This window comes from Lactuca virosa, chromosome 1 (genome assembly GCF_052849685.1).
Source record: "Lactuca virosa cultivar CGN04683 chromosome 1, Lactuca_virosa_CGN04683_v6, whole genome shotgun sequence".
In the NCBI taxonomy this organism is placed as follows: domain Eukaryota; kingdom Viridiplantae; phylum Streptophyta; class Magnoliopsida; order Asterales; family Asteraceae; genus Lactuca; species Lactuca virosa.
In genome coordinates, this window is record NC_136426.1 from 259,693,918 (window position 1) to 259,703,210 (window position 9,293).

Consider the following 9,293-nt stretch of genomic DNA (forward strand, 5'->3'; position numbering starts at 1 on the left):
GTCTGCTTATCTATTTATGATATTATATGTTATATGTTGACATATTGTGTGGGTTGGGTTGAGGTTGTACTGCTTTGTATTGTAGCCAACAAACCCTGGAGTATTCTCATATGAGCTGAGGTCCAGGGAGGGCATGCCAGACTCATACTGAGGACTCATGAGCATTCCAGATACGACCTGAGGGCCGGTTCGGGCATGCCAGATTCGTACTGAGGGCTTATCGTATTCAGTCTATTAACTGACCAAGCCGGGGAGCAAGCCAGACATAAGTTGTGGTCCTGTAAGGCAATCCAGACTTATGTTGTGGGCTCAAGGGTAATCCATTCTATAAAGCTGTGGACCCATTGCATGTTGTTATTATGTTGTTTTATTTGTTATGTATTGGTATTTTGGGGGAAACTCACTAAGCTTTGGGCTTACAGTTATTGGTTTATGTTTCAGGTACTTCTCAGGATCGCGGGAAGGCAAAGGCGAAGGCGTGATCGTGCACCTCCTCATATTTTTATTTCATGTTTTTGGGATTTCTCTGATATGAATCTTATTTTGGAAACAGTTTGTAAACAATGACGATTTTGAATGTTTTTAAAAGTTTAAATTTTTCATGAGTTATGAGTGTTACAAACAACCATGCCAAAACCATGGGAATTAGAACAGCTAATTCCATCTCCTGGGATGAACTGAAATAGTTGATGATGGATTAGTACTGTCCTAGAGAAGAGATGCAAAATCTAGAGCAAGAGCTCTGGAACCTTGCCATGGAAGACGTAGACAACTTATACCAACCGCTTTAATGATCTCGTTATTTTCTGCCCTAGCCTTGTCACCCCGGAGTACAAAATGGTCGAAAGTTACATATGGGGATTAGTTCAACCTATTCAAGGTTTGGTCACTGCATCCAGGCCAACTACGTACAATAGTGCCAAGAGATTGGCTTTTAACCTGACCAGTCAGGAAATCCGCCAGGGCACTATGGTCTAGAAAGCTGACCTTCTAAAGTCTGGAAACAGTAAAAGAAATTTTGATGATGACTTAGAGCAACCACTGAGGAGAAAACAAGAATTAGGGAAAGTTTACCTAGCAACCATCCTATCACCTACTCCCCTAAGACAATATGTTGGAGATCTTCTGTTATGTAGGGAGTGCAACTATCACATTGATGGTGCATCCAGATAGCTAATATCTAACAAATGTCGTAGGAAGTGCCACACCGCTAAGTCCTGTAGGAGCCCAACCCACACCATAAACCCCGAGAACTAAAAATCACAGCTTCTATGAATGTGGAGAAATTGGCCACTTCAAAAGATATTGCCCTAGATTGGGAAATCAAGGGGGTAACGCTTGGGGAAGAGCATTTTTCATTGGAACAAATAACGCTACCCAGAACCCACTCCTATAAATTGGTACGCCCTCGCTAAATAACTTGCGTACAAACCAAAATGATAATATACTTTTGTGAAGACTAGATTTAAACACTCGTTAAAACACAAAACCGATAAAAGCTAAGAAACACATGGTATTAATTATTAGGAGGAAACATAGGTTACATGATTCTAGAATTAAATAGTTTTAGAAAATATGATTTAGCTCTATTTTGTAGCTCTCATCTGAGTCCAACCGTAATAGGGAGAAATCATAGGGTTGAAAACTGTTAAATTTTAGAAGCATGTAATAGTATTCCCCAGATTATTAGATAACATTAAGTAGAATTCTTAGTAACACTATGAATCCCTCGAAAATTCTAGAATGAATTGTTTCGAAAACCCTTCGAAATTTCATAGAGATTCGACATATTTTGACTCTATGTTCTAGTAGGTACTTGACTAATGTCACTACCACTCTATGTTCTAGTAAGTACTTGACCGATGTCACTACCACTCTATGTTTCAGTAAGTACTTGACCAATGTCACTACCACTTTATGTTCCAGTAAGTACTTGATTGATATTGCTACTACTCTATGTTCCAGAAAGTACTTGACCGAGGGCAATATCATTACCACTATGTATCGGAAAGTACTTGTCTGATGACACTCTCGCTATCTCTCACAACAAAAATAAAATCGGTCCTAGGCTTCAGTTCAGAGGTGAACCCTAGGGAGTCGATTACTCTCTATAAAACTAAAGCATAAGTACTAATTTACTACTCTAAATAAACACTATGTAATAATACATATAGTGCATCCGCATCAAACACTACAAATTAAATTTTAGGGACGAAATTTCGTCCAACAGGAGGAGGATGTGACAACCCAGGAAATACGCCCCCAACCGTCGTCGATAGTTGAATGACAAAACAAGATAAAACAGACTTGTAAATGGATAATAGTAATATATTATTTCGTCACTACACTCAACTCAAACGGATAATAGTAGTATATTATGTTGTCATTATGCTCGATTCAAACGGATAATAGTGATATATTATGTCGTCATATGCTCAACTCAAACGGATAATAGTAGTATATTATGCCATCATTACGCTCGATCCAAACGGGTAATAGTTGTATATTATGTCGTCACTACACCTGATTCCAAACGGATAACTGTAGTGTGTTATGTTGTCACTCAACTCGAATAATGGTCATATTACCACTCCGCCAGTTGGCTTCGCTAATAATATCTATTTAAATATAATTATATATTATAATTATATAAGAGAGCACTGATACTCCATTCATGTCATAAGTATATAGTTATATAAGAAAAGGTTGGATTGTATCCAACTAACCTACATTGAGGTCTTTCTCAGTTAGTATGCTCTTAAAAGCACTCCTTTCCTTAAGTGGATACACTAATAGTATATAAGAAGAATGAGAATTACGGAAACCCTGGTACCTAAGAATAGTAGAACACTATTTTCAAAGAGTAAAATACAAATTCTGTGAATTCACCAACATTATGTTGACCTCTCCAAATCACATGTATTCCTAGGAAACCGAATGATGGAAGATTGCACCTCCAGAAGTAGTGGTTGATCGGTGAAGCTACTGAAGACCTGTTATCGTCATAGTTATGCCTAACTGTCAAGGCACCTCTAGCATTAGAAATTTTTGTACTTCTAAAACATTTTATGATGTAATGTTTTGCCCATAAATGGAAGTGATATTTATGTTACATCTTGTTTTGTAATGTTCAATGTATGTTCAGTGAATGTGATCCAATATTCCTAACGTAGCGTCTCCCGTCGTTTCCGTTGCCGGCTAAGGGTGTGACAAGCTAGGGTTGAACAAATCTTTAATTTAGGTAATTAAAGATAGTAACTTTAACTATATTAGAGAGCATAATTGATCCATAATTGGTTCTTGGTTGCTTGAATTGATCATAGGAAAGTAACTATGAGATTTATCGTACATAGCTAAATTCATCTTAATATAGATTTAGTGTTACTTGTGTTTGACCATAACATAGTAGTCATAAATTGGTAATGACTAGGTATTTGATCATAATGACTAGTTTCTTAATAATTTGGTAACCAATAATAATAATTTAATAAGAAATCAACTATAGGGAAAATGGGGATTCGGATCTAACGGAAGTACTCTTTAATATTGAATTTAATTTGTTTTCTTTGATATTTGGTAGCTGTTTGATTTAAATTCTTCTGATCTTGAAAAATCAATAAAAACCTCATTCGAAGTTTGTTTCTTAGTATAAATTTTAGTAATTGTTTTATTAATTAAATTACGTTCCCTGTGTTTGACACCCGACTTACCCAAGATATTCTATAATTCGACTAGGTACACTGCCTATATGTGCATAAATTAGTTAAGTAGTTAGGTTTATAAATTTAAAAGTTGATAGGTATATTTTTGCACATCAACTTTTTGACATCGTTGCCGGGGAACAACTTATTTGAATTTTATTTTAAGTAATTTTAGTTATTCGATCCTTTTTGTGGGGTAAAAACAGCAAAAATTTATTTTTCTCTATTAATTTAATTTTTCTGTTTGTTCAGCAGCCACGCCGTGGGCACCTTTAGCCTTGTCATGGTCAGTAAACAGCCAATTGTTAGTTTATTTATTTTGTTCATTTTATGCATTTTATTTTTATTTTGTTTTTATTTCAGTGATTTATGACCCGAGTATCCAAAACTCCAATAGTTCCTCCACTTCAAGATCCAAAATCGACTTTCCACAAGAAGAAAGACAAGAAGACCGGCGAGTCAAGCAACACTTTTCAATCCTACAAATTCGAATATTTTGAGAAAACTCCAAGCAATAAAGGAACTAGAAACGAGGCAGGAACAGAAAGCGATTCGGAGGACAAAATTAAGATTGAAGTAGAAGATATGGCGGACATAACATATATGACGATGGAAGAGTACAATAATCGGATGTGTGATAACGGACCGGGTCTTATGCTACCCGAAATTCCAGACAACGCCAATTCTGAACTGAACGGGAACATTTTGACCATGCTAAAAGATATCCCATTATACGGGAAAGATGACGAAGATGCCTACAAGTATATTGACGAGGTGAACGACATTGCTAACTATTTCAATATTCCCAATATACCTTGTGCATCAGTGTTGTTGTGGATGCTTACAGTGAATTTTAGAGGAGTGGAAAAAGATTGGCTCAAGGCACTTCCACCCTGCGCTATCACTACATGGGCTGAACTTCATGAAGAGTTCATCCAACAATTTAGTCCACCATCCAAGGTCGCAAAATTGAAGAAGAATATAGCCATTTTCATACAACAAATTGGAGAGTCCTTATACGAAGCATGGGAAAGATACAAGGGTGTTCTAAAAAATTGTCCTCAACATGAATTGAACGTTTAGCAAGAGGTGTCTATTTTCTATGATGGGGTGAATGTTCCAATGATGCAACTTATTGACTCTCTAGGACCGCTAACGAGGAAGAATCTGGCCACAATAAAGGAATTAATTGAAGAACTCGCGAAGCACTCAAGAGAATACCATAACCCGCGACAAGATGTTACAAGGGGTAAAGGTAATGGAGATGGAGAAAACAAGAACTTGGCATCAATAATGGCTAAACTAGAGCACATGGATTGGCGAATGACGAAAACAGATCAGTTCCATACATGACATACGAGTTGGGTGTGACAACTGCAATAGGCCGCATTGGATGAAAGACTGCGATTTAAATGCAAATGGGAACCGAAAAGCCCAAGTATGCTACTCGAGTGGTGACCGATACGATGAATACTAGAGGAAACCGAAGAAGTAGTGGTTTCCCTATAACAAATACAAGAAGCAAAAGAACGCGAATTATAGGCAAATCGGCCGAGGCTTTTATCAAAAAGAACAACCACCGCCTGAGAGCAAATCCGAGTTCGAGTCGATACTTTCACGTTTTGCATCCGTTTCTGAGAAACGACATGACGCCACTGATGCTATGATAAGAAACCAGTAAGCTGTAATAATAAATATTGAGACTCAATTAGGTCAATTTACTAAACTCGTGAATGAGCGATTACCACTCAAGAATCTTGAACTAAAAGCACAATCTCACGTTATGGCGATATACACTGAAAAAGAGATTTATTCTGAGCCATTCATGATTCACGATATAGCTACAAGACAACCCAATCATCAACCGGAAGAAGAAAGTCCCAAAGTAAAAACATATTCGAGTTCTACCCAGTGCCCACAACGTGGCAACCAGGCCACGTCATGGCTTCTGAAGGGTGAAAATTATTCGTTTTTAAAACCATATCAGCCTCCTCTGCCTTATTCGTCTCAAGCCATGGGAAACCCACTGGACTTGGAACATAAGAAATTCATGGAGCAAGTGATATCCATCTCGATCAACGCTCCATTCCTCAAGTTCATGGCTAAACTTCCTAAATTCGCTAAGGAAATGATGACCAATCGAAAAGAGTTAGACAAAGAATCCACCATTGTGCTAAATGAATTGTTTTCTACTACCATAATTGATGGATTGCCAATAAAAATGAGAGATCCGGGCTGATTGACTTTACTGTGTGAATTTTTAACTCTATTTCAATAAATGCTTTAGCCGATTTGAGGGCTAGCATAAATCTCATGCCATATTCTTTTTACAAGAAGCTCGCATTACCAAGGCTACAAAACACAAGAATGACGATAAGAATGGTGGATCATTCAATCACTCACCCATGTGGGATTGTAGAAGATTTATTGATGAAGGTTGGAAAATTCATTTTTCTGGTAGACTTTATGGTTTTAGACATGAAAGAAGACGAAGACCTTCCCATAATCTTGGGAAGACCATTCTTGAGTACCGCGAGAGCCCTCGTTGACATCCATGATTCAAATCTTACACTTCGAGTAGAATACGAAGAAATCACTTTTGAAATGAACCAAGAAGTGAATCATGGAGAACCTTTAGATGAGGTGTTAGGAGTGAATGATTTCGAAGGTAAAAGAATAGAAGAAGATCTCAATGAGTTAGATGAAATAGAGAAGCTAATTGAGGAGGAATTGAAAGCTTGGGAGAAGCCTCAAGTTGAAGAAGTCAAGATTACCAAACCAAAAGCTTCAATTCCTATGACCTTTGAAGTATTCGTGTTCACTACACCCAAGATTCAAGTAGATGAAGAAAGTGAAGAAGAAAAAATTAATTCGGGTGATGATGAGGAGATGAGTAAAAAAGTGTTTGAGCAAAAAATAGACAATCCATTTTGACAAGATGGAAGTGGAAGCCAAGTAACAAACAAAAGGATAAGGAGAGATACAAATCAAAAGTAAGGGCTAGAAAAGCAAACACGAGGAAAATGCCAACACAAAGAAGAAGAGAAATTTGAAAAAGGCATACATAAGGCTGGTACAAGATTACAAAAGGAAGTTGAAAGAACAGAAGGAAAAAATGGACCCCACTCCCAACTGCTACAACATAGAGTGGGAAGGAGTCTGCTCACGACTCCTCAAAATGAAGCGCTTATTGGGAGGTAACCCGAAGTTTTACTGAGTATGCATTTTCTTTTTGATTTTTTTCAATTTTTCATTTTCTTTTATAAATTTTGTTTTTGTTTAACCGCAAGATGAAGTTTTCTATAGTTCTTGATCTTATTTTTGTAGTTTTCAAAGAAATGTAAGTAATGAAGCATCTTAATTGGAAAAAGGTCGAGAGATTTTGGAAGATTACAATAAAGAGCTGCATTTTTGAATAAATGTTGGGTTCCTATCAGATGACGAGAAGAGTTTGGAGGAATTATATAGAAAAGAAGAGGTTTAGAATGGTCCTAAGCCATTAAGAAGTTAGAAGATACATTGCAATAAAAACGTTATGTGAAGCCTCCACGACGTGGCCATCACCTCCACGCCATGGCGTTTGATTTTATCGCGAAGGAATTATGTCTAACTCGTTACTAAGACATAGCGAATTTTTCCCACGTCGTGGCCCCATTGAGTACACTTTTTGAAGATGTTTCTTTGGTTTATTTTTATCTGGCACATTCACATTCACGAGAAGAAAGTCCATAAGTATTGTTTTTCCAGCAAATACAAGATGTCAACCACACAACTTTTGATTTCGATCTCGCCACTACTACCCAAGGGGAGTATGTTCCTTTTTCCCTCTTTAATTTTATGTTCTTTAATTGTTTATGCATGCGATGAGGACATTGCATCAATTAATTGTGGGGTAGGGGTCGCATATAGGAATGCAAGCATACTATACTGATGAAAAATAATAAAAATGACTAGGATTAAAAATTTATATATAAAGACTAGAAAAATGGTCTAAAATTGAGTTTATTCAATAAATTTTTATATTGTTGTGTTGAGACCTAGGCTGCTAGTGTTGTGTGGGGCGATCCGGTGCGAGTTTTGATGTTTATTTGAACCAATATATGTTCTAATGTATTTGTGGCTTCCCTGTCCTTGTGAAATCATGTGACAAAAACATAATCTTGTTTAGTTTGAGGTATATAATATGTTAAGCATCGTGTACCAGAAATGTATCCAATATAGCGTATGTAGTCATTGCACTTTAGACTAATACCTCTAACCAATAAAGGTTGAAGTTAAGTTGCCTTTCTTAAGCATATGTTTTTATTTTTAGGATTTTTAGTTTTAGTGAAAAATTGAGTTGTGGAAAAAAACAAAAAAAAAGTTGCAAAGTTTGAGTGAATAAGAGTCTACAAAGCTATGAGGATGAAATATTGTGAAGAAATTTTCAAGAAGTCGAAGACTGAAGAATAAGGCAATTTGCCAAGTTATTATTTATTGTATTTTTCTTTCTAGGTTATTTTTTCATATGCATGCTTAGGGACTTAACCAAAAATACCTTGAGGTTAAGAAAGATTTCTGAGGATATATTCGGAGGGATGCATAAAATTAATGTTGTTCAAAATAACTGGGAAGTGTTTATGAGGATTGTGAGTATTTGGGATTGGGGAAGTTCTTAGGAAAGTCAGACACAAATATATGCATTGCGTTCTTGATGTAATGGATGAGATCAAAATGGATTGTCTTGTGCGATATTGGTGGCTAGGGTTTTGATGTGATAGTATGATGATTATAAAATCAGTTTTGTTTGGGACCAAGCAAAAGGAAAGTGTGGGGTATTTTGATATGTGCATATTTAATCATGTATTTGTGCATATTCCTAATACTTTTAGCTACAATTGTGCTTAATTTAGAACAAAAGGTACTTAATATGTTTAATTTCTATTTTTTAGTAGCAAAGACATGGTCGGGGTGAAAAGGAAGCAAATGAGGAGATGGAAGCATGAAAATGTGGGTTAAGACAATTGAAGGCGAAAAGGTCAAGATTTTTGAAGCCCACGGCGTGGGAATTCCTGCCACTCCAAGGTGATTGGATGATTCGCAACCAATGATGATGACTTGGAGAATACGCATGGAAAAAGAGAGCCTTGTCGTGGTGCCCATTTTACATGGCGTGGGAGTCAAAATTATGGAAAGTATAAATATTCGAACTTTAGGTCAAATTGAGGGACTTCTGGATGATTTTCTAGAGAAGGATTGCAACAAAAACAGTCTAGCAAACCTTGGGAAGATCAGAAATTGATTGGAGCTCAAGATTTGAAGAGATCTAGAAGAAAACAACATTGATATATTCGGTTTGCTAACTTTAATCATGTTTAGTACGATTTACATTGATTACTGTGTTTCTATTACGATGAGGGGCTAAAAACCTGTTACTTTCGTTGGTGAAGATGAACCCTTTGAATTATGAGTTGATTTTGATTTTATGATTGATTATTGTTGGTTTTTCTAGTGTTGATAGATCGAAACCTTACATGTTTTAGTATTGGTATGTGATTGCCTTCATATGAGCTTTATGTAGTAGATGATCATTCTAATTGTATGAGCTTTATT

The 9,293-nt window shown here is 36.4% G+C and overlaps 1 non-coding gene across 1 annotated transcript; it reads right to left on the reverse strand.

The window, feature by feature from the left end:
• Nucleotides 1-4,667: 4,667 nt before the first annotated feature.
• On the reverse strand, nucleotides 4,668-4,774 carry LOC145151574 (small nucleolar RNA R71). The gene has a single exon (XR_013732140.1). It is a non-coding gene; the product is annotated as a small nucleolar RNA R71 (small nucleolar RNA).
• Between the last annotated feature and the right edge of the window lie 4,519 nt (nucleotides 4,775-9,293).